The sequence below is a fragment of the Halichoerus grypus genome, chromosome 3, assembly GCF_964656455.1.
Source record: "Halichoerus grypus chromosome 3, mHalGry1.hap1.1, whole genome shotgun sequence".
Classification (NCBI taxonomy): Eukaryota; Metazoa; Chordata; class Mammalia; order Carnivora; family Phocidae; genus Halichoerus; species Halichoerus grypus.
In genome coordinates, this window is record NC_135714.1 from 34,712,501 (window position 1) to 34,726,808 (window position 14,308).

A 14,308-nucleotide genomic window follows, 5' to 3' on the forward strand; every position below is an offset into this window, starting at 1 on the left:
CAGTTCTAAGGATCTGGCTAAATGGTATTGTAAGTGCAGCATTCTGCTTAGTGACCACCATAGGAAATGTGTTAAAGAAGACATGGGAATGTCTCCAAGCCAGACTAGGTAACATGAAGAGGGCCACATCTGGTTTTTTGGTTGTATCTCTTCAATCCAGAAGTCATTTCTACATACTGCCTGCTGGAGGTAAAAATCATTGTGAGGTTTGTTTTTTTTAATTGATCACTTCTCTATTACATAAGTTCAATAAAATCTAACATCACATAGCGTAATTCATAGTGTTCTCAGAGATAACGGTTACAGTCACTTGGCAATATAAATCTTGGTAGTATTGACAAAAAGTGTTTATATAGATATTTCTAAGTACCCCGACTTGAGCAGAAAAGTGGGAGTGAATAAGTAACAAATTGCACTCAACAATATCTTAACAGATTGATTTCCACTAAAATGAAAATGAAAAAAAGATTCCTATCTTGGCTGAATATTAATTCTTATGCTCTTTATAGAGAGCCAAATTAATCTTTAGGGTGAAATTCATAAGTCAGCCAAAGAAAAACTATATGCATCCAGAAGAGCTAGAAATTTATTCAATGAATGCAACTGCTGTTTAATTCTAACATGATCTTCATTTATTTATTTTTGGGGAGCAGATGCATTGTCAGACAATCGCTACCTTATTTACTTTGTAAATGACTTTTGATAATGTTGATTGTACTAAAAGGATATAAATAATGTGTCAAACAGGAGAAGGGCTCTTTTGTGTTTATGGATCGCCTAGGAAAAGCTGCGTATGAGAAGAGGGAACATTCAGTGGTGGAGTATGAGGTGAAGAGGGCGAGAAAGGGGCAATAAACAGACGAGTTGCAAGTTGCTAAGCTGTGTGGCCTTGGGCAAGTCACTTAACCTGTCTGGGCTTCAGTTTCTTCATCTCTAACATAGTGTCAATAAGACCTACTTCACTACTGGAGGCCAAAGCATCTAGCAGAGTATCTGAGGCAGAGTAAAGACACAACTGATGTTAGCGGCATCTTTTTTATACTAGAACTTACCATTGGAGGCAGTGTGATAGATCATGAAACGTGAGTTTTGGCATAGGCTTACCTGGATACAAATTTCAGCTCAGGTTCTCATCAGTGTGTGGTTTAATTTGATCAAGTTACTGAAGTTCTCTGAGCTGCTTTTTCTTCATCTTAATACCCTTTATCTTATAAAGTTGTGTATGGATTAAATGAAGTAGCATGAAAGAAACCATCTGGCACTGTGGCTCTCAGGGTCACTGCTGGCCTATATAGCATTTTCCTGTAAATTACAAAATATCAACCCCTTCCTCGAATGGTTTCACGTCTCCCTATCAGAGAATTTTCCTAATATACTGATGATGAGAACAAAGAACACTTTGCTGTTTATATTAGTTTGCTGGAGCTGGCAAACAAAATGCCACAAGCTGGGTGGCTTAAATAACAGAAATTAATTTCTCATAGTTCTCGACTCTGGAAGGTCAAGATCAAGGTGCTAGCAGGGTTGGTTTCTCCTGAGGCCTCTCTTCCTGGCTTGCAGATGGCCACCTTCTACCTGTCCTCACATGGCCTTTTCTCTGTGCACACATCAATGGTGTCTCTTCCTCCTCTTGTAAGTATACCAGTCCTATTGGATTAGGGCCCACCTTTTGATTTCATTTTACTCTAATTGTGTCCCCCTCAAATGCATATGTTGAAGCTCTAACCCCCAGTGTGACTATATTTGGACATACGGCTTCAGCATTTGCATTTAAGGGGGACACAATTCACTCCGTAACAGTGCTATCTGCCAGAGAATTGTCAGAATGTATACATTTCTGGTATCTATACTTTGAATGTGGTGCCTTTGTGCAGTCTGCAACCCGCAGAGCCTTACACAAGTCTGGCACCCCCTTCACCTGAAACCTCCTGTGCTTGTGGTTGTCTTGCTCAGTTCCCTGCTCTGACAGTTCTTTGTGTCCCTGAGACCTCAGGTGCACTGATCAAACTCCTTTGTCTGTATCTTACAGCTCCCTCCTGCCCCTTCTCTGCTCATGGTCCCACTCAGATTCCGTGATCATTGCAATCAACGTCGTGGAGATATCCTGAATTCCCTCGATTCTTTCATTTTTTTGTCCCGTTTATCTGGCAAAGCTCTGACCTTGACCCCAAGCACGGGCCTTCTCTGATCTGGCACCTGAGCCCCTGGGCATTGCCACATTGTCTGTGTGGCAGTCCTACCTCAGCCTTGAGATAGACTTGCTTTCCACTCTCCCAGCGACCATTTTATGACTTGCTTGGTGTTTCAGACCTCCCTCCCCTTCTTCATTTCTCCCAACTAGCTTGCAGCTGAGGAACTTGTCTTCCTTGGGACATAGAAGCTGTTACGTGGGAACGCTTTTGTCTTGCCATCACCCCGTCTGCAGATAGATCGTCCTGTGTCTGCGTCCATCCCCTGGCCCTCTCTCCTGTCATGCCCTCCCTGCACGTGTCACCTTTGTGCCTTCTCTTCTTCCCTTCCCTTCCTCTCCCCCATTTCTGATGGGCCACACAGCATCCTCAGACTTCTCCCCTGATCCCATCTTTTTCTTGTAATTACTCCATTTCTCTGCTTCTCATCATTGTCAGACTTCTCAAAAGAGCTGCCTGTATCTTGTTTTTGTATCTCCACCAAAAATACTATCATTTTTATTGATTGCCCAGTATGATGGACCCTCTTCAGTCCTCACTTTATTTGGCTTAGGAATAGCAGTCAACAGAGTTGAAAACCCCCTCCTCTTTCACACTGGGGCACCACTCTCTTCTTGTTTTGTATCTACCCCCATAGATCCTTCTCCTCTGTTCTACCTGTTGTCTCAGGAATTGGTCATAGGTCCCCCCTTTTCTCCACACTCTCTTTTTTGGGGATCCTCTCCATTCTCATGTGTTTAAATAGCATCTGTGTGATGATGATTCCATCCCCAGCCTCTCTTCTGAGCTTCAGATCTAATGGCATATCTGACATCTCCACTTGGATGTTTTACAAGTATCTTAGTAATGAAAGGTCTGAGATTCTTTTTTTTTTTTTAAGATTTTATTTATTTATTTGACAGAGGGAGAGTGAGAGTAAGAGCACAAGATGGGGAGTGGCAGGCAGAGGGAGAGGGAGAAGCAGTCTCCTCCTCACTGAGTGAGGAGCCCGATACGGGGCTTGATCCCAGGACCCTGGGATCGTGACCTGAGCCCAAGTCAGACGCTTAACCGACTGAGCCACCCAGGCACCCCTGAAATGTCTGAGATTCTTAAGAGTCCCTCCTTAAAACATGTATCACAAAGCTTTTACTGTAGTAAATAGTTATCACCCAGTAGCCTACCCTGGAAACCTGGGAGGCATTCTTGATTTTTCTCTCTCTCCCCCCTACCTCTCACATCTAATGCATCACCTAAGATTTTGTACTTTACTTCCAAAATGGCGTTCCAGTCGGTCTTCATCTCTATTTCTACTACCATCAACCCAGTGCAACCGACATCAGTTCTCCCCTGGACCACTGCTCCAACCTGTCTTCCCCATTCTGTGCTCGTAGCCCACCAGACCACTTTCCGACCACAGCACAGCGGATGCTACACATACACATGTCATCCTGTCATTCCCCTGATGAAGACTATTCAGAGACTTTCCGCTGCTCTTGGAATAAAAGCTGGATGCCATTCCATGTGCACACAAGCCTGCCCTGCACTGTTTACTCCTGCCATCTTTATCACTGTCATTCCACGCCCCCTTTCCCTTTACTTACATCACATCTCAGTTTTCTCCAGCATGCCAAGGTCTGTCCTTCTGCACCAGCCAACAGGTACTCGCTAGACATCGAATCTGCTGGCACCTTGATCTTGGGCTTCCCCACCTCCAGAACGGTGAGAAATAAGTTTCTGTTATTTATAAGCCATCCAGTCTGTGGTATTTTTGTTATCGTATCCCAAGTGGACTAAGACACCTTCCTTGGGATTGCCGTACATGTGGTCCCCTCTGTCTGGTATTATCTCCCCCTTCCATCTTTGTGAGGCTGTTTCCCCCCCCAACTTTGAAGTCTCTTTTTATTTTTTTATTTTTTTAAAAGATTTTATTTATTTATTTGACAGAGAGACACAGTGAGAGAGGGAACACAAGCAGAGGGAGTGGGAGAGGGAGAAGCAGGCTTCCCACGGAGCAGGGAGCCTGACGTGGGGCTCGATCCCAGAACCCTGGGATCGTGACCTGAGCCGAAGGCAGACGCTTAATGACTGAGCCACCCAGGTGCCCCTGAAGTCTCTTTTTAAATGTCTCACTCCCCTTGTCAAGAGGGTCTTCTCCACCCTTTGTCAAGTATGTTCTTTTCCTTCACACGCTTTTCACAGTTAGAATTTCATATTTATTTCTTTGTCCACTTGTTTCAGCCCGGCTCTCCCACCAGACCGTCAGCCTGATGAAGGCAGGGACCATGTTGGGTTGTCCTCCAGGATAAGCCCAGCACTTAGTGTCCTGCGTGGCACCTTGTAGACACATTGGCTGAATTTGTGATTGGAGGCAGCAGCTGCGAGGTTTTGGGTAAAGTCTGTTATCCCCAACTTAAGCTTCCTCACCTGCATCCCTGAAGTTTCACTCTAGGATTTATGAAATGATTACAAGAAACATTATGAGTCATTATGGTTCTTAAAACTACATGTTTCCATTTTAATTAGTATCTCTTAATTCCCTGCTAGGAAAGGTCGAGGAAATTAGTACTCCCATTCCCACTCTGCTCGCCCGCCTCCTGTTTTCATTGTATTATTTTATTATATATTGGCAGAGTTTGTAACATCTCTACCTGTTTTGTATCTCTGGTTCCCTCAGTTACTTCATCTTAGTTTTCTATTGAAATAGATTAATTGCTCACCATCTGTATTATTTTAGGTTCTTGGTTTTAAACAACGAAATTCAATTTTGGTTCACATAAGCAGGAAAGAAATTGGTCAGATGGATGTTGGGTGCCTCACAGGTGGGAAGACTAGAGGGAATCCTGGGCAGAAGTTGGGTAGGAATCGAGGGAGACAGAGCATTGAGAAAACCCAGCCCAGGTCCTGCTGTGTGAGCAGCTGGTTAGGAAACATCCCTGGACTCCCCTGCCAGACCCTCTCTCCCTCCTTGTCTCCCTCCTTTCCCTCCTTCTTCCCTTGCATTTCTTCCTCCTCTTTTGCTGTCCTGTGTTTGAATGGTGTCTTGTCCTCTTATTTCATCTTGATTATCCTTAATCTGAGAAGCTTTTCCAAAATGTTTATCTATCTTCGTGTGTTGTGAATGAATTCCCCTTGCCTCTTCTACTGGATCTGAAACTCCATCATTTCCCACTCTCAGTTATTTGAAGGCTAGATATTTAGTTTTCTTTCAGCCTTTTTTTCTCTTTTTTTGTACCCTTGGGAATGGGGAAAAAACGTGGTTGAAGCTATGAGAAATCTTTATCAGAACACCCATCTTCTGTTCTATAATCTGATTTTGTCAAATGTTGTTTATGAGAATTCACTCCACCTACTGAGGGTAGATTATATTCTCATGGGCTGGGGTCCCTACACTCCAGATTATATACCCCCCACCCCCCACCCAAGGCCCTAGAGTCATTGAAGGGCCCTGAAGCCTTCATTTCTGGCAGAGAGAATGGGCCACGGGTGTCACCTATCTCATCCATCCCTTCCTAGGAGCCATTTCTGTTTTTCTGCCAGTTGGAAGATGGGATATATAAAGATCTACCCTCAATTCACTTCTGTCCTAATTTGGAAAAAGTAGTTACAGTGTAGGACTTTTTTGACTCCCTGATCCCGCATCCGATGGGCCAGGGGTGGTTGGTGGTGAATGGCTGGAGGGCATGGGGGCTGAAGGTCACATTCAGGAGCTGTGTGAGGCCAGAAATTTCTGCTTCATTCCTTAGCTGCCCCTTTCCTTGTTTGATATTAATGAAATGTCTGCTAGTTGCTTGACTCTAAGCATTGGAGGACGGAGAGGCTCTGTTTATCTTCATTGGTCCCAGCATCCTGATAATAAGCCTCTACTTGCTTAATCTGGTTCAAGTTGGATTTCTGTCATTTGTGAACTGAGCAGTACTTAACAGATGCAATGTCGTAGATGCAGGAGGCAGCTTTTTCCAGTGAAAGTGAAGGGCCCAACTTGTATCTTACCGACTCCCGTACCCTGTCTGCACAGAGGTGGGTCAGAGGGAGCCTGCAATCAGAAGCATCTCTTTCTTCAGGGGCAAAATTGAATTATCTGCTAAGTTGCTCATTTTTCAATCTCATAAAATGATAATGTTAAGCATAAACCCACCCAGTTCAGACTGGATAATGTTAAGAGCAGCATGATGGTTAATATTATGCATCAACTTGGCTAGGCCCAAATATTTGGTCAAATACCACTCTAGATGTTGCTGTGAAGGTATTCATTTATTTATTTTAAAGATTTTATTTATTCATTTGCGAGAGAGAGACAGAGAGAGTACAAGCAGGGGGGAGAGGCAGAGGGCAAGGGAGGAGCAGACTCCCCACTGAGCAGGGAGCCCAACATGGGGCTCGATCCCAGGACCTGGAGATCATGACCTGAACCGAAGGCAGACGCTTAACCAACTGAGCCACCCAGGCGCCCCTGTGAAGGTATTTTTTAGATGTGATTAACATTTAAGTCCGTAGACTTTGAGTAAAGCAGATCACCCTCCATAATGGGCCTCATGCAATCAGTTGAAGGTCTTCAGAGAAAAAGACAGAGGTCCTGCCAGGAAGAGGGAATTCTGCCTCCAGACTGCCTTTAGACTCAAGCTGCAAGATCAGCTCTTCCCTAGCCTGCCAGCCTGCCCTACAGATTTCAGGATTTTGGACTTGCCAACCTCCATAAATATGTGAGTCGCTTCCTTCAAATCTCTCTCTCTACACACACACACATACACACACACACACACAGCCATACCCTACTGGTTCTGTTTCTCTGGAGGACCCTAATTAGTACAAGTAGAAATTACTGAATACCACGGTCACCGCAGATTTTGAATATGTCTCCTAAGGGGCAGCTCAAGTTTTTGACTCCTGTAGGATTTGCCAAGATGAGTTTGCTGCCAAGGGAGGAGGCAGACTCTGGAGTCAGGCTGCCTGGTTTCAATCCCCAGCTCCACTACTTACTTGCTGTGTGACTTGGGCAATTACACGTGCCTCAGTTTCCTCATTTGTAAAATGAAACAGATGTTTAGATTATGTGAAGATTGATTCAGATAATCCATGCCAAGGATTTAGAATAGTTTCTGACACACAGAAACTCCTTAATAGATTTTGACAAACCTTACAGATCTGCAGTAGTCCCAGAGCGGAGCCTCGGCTGGGCCCTTCAGCGCATGCACTGTCTGCTGTGAAACACCACCAGCGGGGTCTCGGTAGCACCCGATCATCAAACGCCGTCATGTTTCTACTGAGTGAAATGCACCAGGAGGACTAAGCACAGACCATAAACAGCTGCATTGTCGGTTCAGGTCAGGTTTTACCACCAAATGGGGTAGGGAGGAAACTTGGTTTCCAGAGCTTTTTGGATTTTAGATCGGTGAGGAGGGGACCGCGCACCCCCCTCCTCTGAGAGTGTTTCCGGGATACCTGAAGACCAGTCGGCTTGCAGGGAGAGCACGTGTGAGAGCTCACTGGAGCGTTGGAGCATGTCACCATACGGATCATGTCTGTTGAGGCATCGCTGATAAAGAGCAATTTTTCAGACGCCACCAGGCAATGAGAGCAGTTGCTTCCGGAGACTTCTCCCGGCGTGCGAGCGGAAAGCCCTGACCGCGGGAGACAGAATTCTTGTCTTTCTGCGGTGCTGTTTGTCACAGCGGAGTGTGCCTCCGCTTCACACTCAGTCCTCCTGTTTCTTACTCAGACTGCTAGACTGAGCCCCAGCCTGGCAGCGTGCTGGAAGGAAGCCAGCCGTGGGGCTCCCAGGTGGATGTGAGGGAAGTAGAATCCTACTCTTTTATCCGTTCAACAGAGATCTTTTGAGCACTTCCTCCGTGCCAAATATTAGAAGCTGTCTGTGGAGCACTGTGTGGTTTATAAAGTGTGTTCACATTCGTTGCCTCTTTTAGAAACCCGTCGAGGAAGAGGGAGTTGATACGGCGAGCCTCATCGTGCCGTGAAGAAGCAGTCTCGGAAGTTGCAGTGTCGCTCTAAGGCGCAGAGGTAACTGAACTGAGACATAAACCCAGTTCTTCACTTTCTTTTACACCAGGAGTAGTAGAAGTTTGTACTTCATGAACATGGGCCGAATCTACGTTTTTTTTTTGTTTTAACGGTAATTTATTTGTCATTGTAATTTGTGACATAAACAAACACAATTTATTCTGGGTGTTTCCCGGTTAGTCTTTGTACCAAATAGAAATATTAAATTGCAGTAAAAAGGGGGAAAGAAAGGAACATTTAACATTTTAAAGAATAACAGAGAATCACAAAGAATCAAAGGCAACCTGATATAGAGTCCAGTGACCTCTTCAGGGTGCCTGAAATATGCTTAAACTACAATCATCAAGCTTTTTACAAGTGATAATTCTAAGCAAGAGTGTTTATAAAGAAGTACAAATTGACTTTTTTTCTTCCAAGGTTTTATTTAAGTTCAAGTTAGTTAACATATAGTGTAGCAATGGTTTCAGGAGTAGAATTTAGTGATTCATCACTTACATACAATACCCAGTGCTCATCCCAACAAGTGCCCTCCTTGATGCCCGCACCCACTTAGCCCATCCCCCTGCCCCTCGCCCCTCCAGCAACTCTCAGATTGTTCTCTGTAGTTAAGAGTCTCTTATGGTTTGCCTCCCTCTCTGTTCTTATCTTATTTTCTTTTTCCTTCCCTTCCCCTATGTTCATCTGTTAAGAAGTACAAATTGACTTTTACATTCAACTTTAGTTAAATGAAGGCACTCCATAGTTTTATTATTTTGTAATAAAATAATCTTCCTCTACTCTTCTCACAGCTGTGATGTCTTCTCTTCTAAATGTAGGAAGGCCTGTGAACCGTAAGATGCTATAACTAAACTGGTTTGCATTAGTACAATGAATTTTTCTTCTGCTTTAAGTTTTAAGTGAGTATATGTTAAACCAAGGTCTTTTGAGGTAAAGCTGGTGCTGTGCTCAGCAACCATTAATGTTACTCTGGAATGGTTACTATTCTGTTAAACTTCATTATTGCAGAGGAGAAATGTTCCACTGTGGTTTTGATGCACAGGTAGGTCTTGTCTTCTGAGCTTCAAAGCTGCCCAGGATCTACATTTTTTTTTTTTTTTTTAAGATTTTACTTATTTATTTGAGAGAGGGAGAAAGAGAGAGAGCGTGCATGAGTTGGGTGAGGGGCAGAGGGAGAAGCAAACTCCCTGCTGAGCAGGGAGCCCGATGCGGGACTCGATTCCGGGACTCTGGGATCATGACCTGAGCCAAAGGCCGATGCTTAACCGACAGAGCCATCCAGGTGCCCCAGGGTCTACCTTTTAGAGAATTGGCACCTCTAATGTAGCTAATGTGCCAGTCATCCACTTTCACCTCAACAGTCACTATGACTTACAGCTCTTTTGTGGTGATAAACATCAATTTTTTTATACATAGCTTCTATAGTGACAGCAGGAGCTGAGGGATCAAACTCCATTACCTTGTAGTAATTGGGTGGTTGGAGATCATTCTTTGTCATTGTTGAGTGATTGCTGGGCAAGGATGATAGTCTCTGGCTTGACGGTGTTTCTGGAATGGTCTGTAGAATAACTGGCTATAGTAGTAACACTGTATTTGAATGTTCTGGAAAACTCTCATATGTAGGACTTCAGGTGAGGTTTTGGCTGGTCCTTTGAGTAAACGTGGGTGTTTCTGTATTTACCGAGGCTGACAAATCCACCTGTGGATGAAGACTAGGTTTCAAGTTGTTTGTTACAGCAGGACTTTAAGTCTGAAATCTGAGCATTCATGGTGCTGAGCATTCCCAGAGTGGCCCCATGCATTGAAAGGCTGGGACTTAGGTCAAGGAGATCACAGGATGGGACAGAATGTTCGCTGGTGCTACTGGCATCTTCCCTCTGGTTCTTATTTTGCTCCAGAATCCTTTGTTGTTTTTGAGTAAAGCTCTCATCCAAGGATAGCATTATTTAAATCCTCGTTCTCTTGAATTAGCTCCAGTTAGATCTTCAGTCTCCACTACCATGAGTAGCAGGTCCATGATCCTGTCCTGCATCTCCTGACCCATCTTACAAAGTGCTCATCCCAAACTGTCTTTGTCTTCATGATTTTCAGACCCAGGAATACAGTGGGTCTGCATCAGTATGGTGGACAGCACCCTCACATTCATTTTTACTGTATCCAATTCACTGTGTAATTGTCCAGTCTGGTTTGGGACCAGTGTAATAGTAGAGCTCTGGAGAATAATTACCAAAAGAGGAGCTGGTGCAATAGGAGTCAATGAGACCCGAGCAGTCTCTTGTCTTGCCGATTCAGCCTCAGCATCTGAGGGAGGAACCTGGACACCTTCCTTAAGAAGGTCAAGGTACACTTCTTTCACTTCACTGACATCCATACCTCCTGGGAAACGCTGTGACCAAATCTTAATGAAATTTAAGATTCTATTCTGAATGTCTAATGGCAGAATGTATCTGGGATTCAGCAGCTTAACTAGATTATCTTTAATGAATTCCTTCTTCACAATCAGAGATTGGAAATTTGAGCTACAGTCTTGTGTGCACATGTCAATAAGTGACAAGACAGGGCGCCTGGGTGGCTCGGTCGTTAAGCGTCTGCCTTCGGCTCAGGTCATGATCCCAGGGTCCTGGGATCGAGCCCCACATCGGGCTCCCTGCTCAGCCAGGAGCCTGCTTCTCCCTCTCCCACTCCTCCTGCTTGTGTTCCCTCTCTCGCTGTCTCTCTCTCTCTCTCTGTCAAATAAATGAATAAATAAGAATTAAAAAAAAAATAAGTGACAAGACAAGTTGGATTTCTTTATGATTGTAGTTTTTTGGAAATCCTTTACTTCAAAGCTTTCATTGCATCTTTTTGTCCACCACGGGCAGTGTGATTTATGTCACACATGTGCATGAACTGGCCCCAATCTTCAGTCTGAATGCTAGCGTATGTAGCCTTTTTGTATTTTGGGGTGTTCTGTCCCTCATTTGTAGGTTACAGATACAACATTGTTTCAGAGGCAGGATTCTGTTCATTCTATAGTCGGCATCTATCAACATAGATGGTCTTTGTGGAAGATTACTTAGGTATCAAGCCACAAAAGACATCCCTGGTGGGGAAAGTGGTTGGGAAGAAATGGAGAGTTAGAATCTTGTTCTTCAGCACGGGGCCCTGCTTCCACAGAATGCTCATGAGTGGCCAGTTCCAGATGCTTCAGATGATTTGTGTCCCAGTTTAACTTGCAGTTGAACTTTTCTGAGTGTGCACGGCTACAGTTTGTTCACAGAAAGACGGCCCTTCTTGCTGTACCCTGGTGGTAGTAGCTGGTAAGGAAGTGTTTCTCCATTGGTTACAGTCCTGCAAGGCCCGTAGATGTAAGCTCCACCGGCCACCTGCGGCAGGCAGTCTAGGGGTGCCTCTCGGGCCGGCGCAAAAATCAGGGTGCCAGAGGAGGGTCTGAGTCCCTTCCTGGTGATCCTGGTGAGCTGGAAGAGGCAAAGGGAGAGCAGGAAGATGGTGCTGCCTGTGGCCATCCCGGAGAGTATTTCAGCAGGCCCCTCGTATATTAGATTAGTTGCCTGCCCCTCATGCCACTGCTTTCAGACAAGCAAATACGCCTCCTTTCACCTCTTGCAGCTTAAGGTAGTTAATCACAAATTTTATAAGGCCTTACCCTTCTTTGGAGGCTGTGCAGCATCGCCCAGATCCCTGCTTGAGGGTTAAAGGCTTAGTCCTCTAGCTACTGAGAAGATTGTTGGCTAATGTCTCTCTCTGGAAATTGTCGCCTGGTGGAGAAAGAGCCTTCTTGCCCAGATCACACCCCCACTGGGGAGAGCCCTCAACTTGTGATGCTGAAATATAAATACCCCTCCCCCCTCTCCTGGCTGGGGAGAACTCAGAAGGGCCATTCTTGCTCTAGACTTCCCTGTGGGATTGGCTGAGATCTTGTTGTACCTGCTCCATAGCCCAGCTTCTCCCTCTGCCCTATCCTGCTTCCTTCCTTTTCTTCCATGCGTATTGAACTAAGGGCAGTCCCAAATATGCCTCTCTACCTAAATCAGCATCTCAAAGTTCGCTTCCTGGGGAACACAACCTGTGAAACCAGGTCTCAGTGGGAGGTGAAAAAAAATAGTTCTCAGATCCTTATCGTGTGAGAAAATACTCACTTTTGAGATTTTCTGCCTTTGATCATTAAAAAGGAAAGAAAAAAAAAATGACCCTTTTGGAAATTCGCTAGGTCTTTCTGCTGAACTAGACACTCTGCTGTGTATTGTTTCCCTTTCTTTACTAACTTCCATCCTGGTTTTAATTTATCTCAAAATACGAATAGCCTGGGGCGCATAGGTGGCTCAGTTGTTGAGTGTCTGCCTTCAGCTCAGGTCATGGTCCCAGGGTCTTGGGATCGAGCCCCACATCGGTCTCCCTGCTCAGCGGGAAGCCTGCTTCTCCCTTTCCCACTTCCCCTGCTTGTGTTCCCTCTCTCGCTATGTCTCTATCTGTCAAATAAATAAATAAAATCCTTAAAAAAAAATACGAATAGCCAAACCTACTCGAACCCATTTTGCAAGTGAAATTTGTTGCAGAACAGAAAATTACTTGAGGAACTGGAAGGACAAGGCATTTGTTGGAACAGGAAATGCAGAACATTATAGCAGAATGGAGTACTTCTGGTAATGATGCATGGGGTGAAAATGATGTGAAAGGGAAATCATTTAACCATGTAAATTGAATGAAGGAGCATCCCATGAGAATGACTCCAGGCCCCAGTTTTAAGGAAAAGAAAATGGCGGGTATCGGAATGAGTTCACCCTGGCACATGTGGCATTGGGTCCATCAGTCTACTTGGGTTGGGAACCTGGTTTCATTCTGTACTGGAGCATGAATTCGTTTTCATCTCAACAGTCCTGCTTCTTGGAGGGTAAAAAATAGGCCCATTTTATAATATACTGCAAGATATCTCAGGGTAGGAGCTATTTTAGGGAAGGAGGATTTTCACAAACACATTGGCGACTCCATTTGAACTGGAGTCTCAGTTAAAGGCTTCAGTAACCGGTTAAAACAGTTGCATTTGCTGGAGAAAAGGAAGAGGAAGAAGGGCTGCTACCGTTGTCATTGTTTTTTTTTCCTAATATTTCCTACCAAGCAACTGCTTTGGGATAATAACAAAATGATTTCACTATGGAAAAAATGCAGAGAAGAAAAACTGGAGCCGTTTGATTGGCTAATAATGAACATAAAGGACTTCATGCTTGTTGAATGGCAGATTGAAATCCAGTGTGTATTCATGCAGATCTTATGGGGGTGGTATTGGATTGGACCACAAATTAGTGCTGGCATTAATGAGATGGAGGCGGTAAAATACAGAGTTCCAATAACCGTGGTCTCTGATAAGGCCCGATTGAAAGCACCCAGACCTTTCAGACAGGTTCTGTGCGAGAGCAGCAATAAACAACAAAGAGACATTCAAAATGGGGGAAAACTGGGGATTATATAACGGGCTGAAGTGGTGTTAGAACGCTTGGTTAAAATGACAGAGCACAGCTGAGTGACAAACATAGCCTCGCCTAGAATAATGATTTTTAGAAACAGACACTGTTTAGATGCTGCTCAAATGATCAGAGAGAAAAATTATGCCTTTTTGTCGTAGGGAAGTTGGTCTGAATGAGGAACTGCTCTCTGACGATACCACTACCATCACCCTTAATCCTGGTACACCTTCTGTGCGACGTGTATTGTGATTTATGGCTGATGACGCTCTTAACATTTGTTATCCTGTTCTGTCCTCACGAAGTTTGCACACTGATAGTTGAATACATGTCTGTGCACCCCGTTAGCTTTTGAAGTCCATGACTGCAGGAACTGGATCTTACTCTTTTTGTGAAGCTTCTCCTCTTTTCCATTTCATTGTTCATGAATCCTCCAAAGTAATTTGTTTCAAAGAACACTGCCAGGTGAAAAATCTCCCTTTGCCAGCATTTCCGGGATTATCTGACATATAGAACAAATGCTATTACGGCAAAATTATATTACATAAAGACATTAAATTGATGAATGAACAGAAGACACCATGTACCATTAACGTGGGTGACTTGCATTTGCATGGGAGGAATTCTTGGATAATCTCAGTCTGCAAAACTCATCCACACCTGCTG

At 44.4% G+C, this 14,308-nt stretch overlaps 1 long non-coding RNA gene and 1 pseudogene across 1 annotated transcript in view; one reads left to right on the plus strand and one right to left on the minus strand.

The window, feature by feature from the left end:
* Nucleotides 1–14,308, plus strand: part of LOC144381247 (uncharacterized) — a 72,331-nt gene that overhangs the window by 24,036 nt on the left and 33,987 nt on the right. Inside the window, exon 3 of the long non-coding RNA XR_013446134.1 lies at nucleotides 8,093–8,186. This is a non-coding gene — a long non-coding RNA (uncharacterized LOC144381247). The remainder of the gene's footprint in view (nucleotides 1–8,092; nucleotides 8,187–14,308) is intronic.
* LOC118525998 (TOM1-like protein 1 pseudogene) lies at nucleotides 9,538–11,105 on the minus strand (annotated as a pseudogene).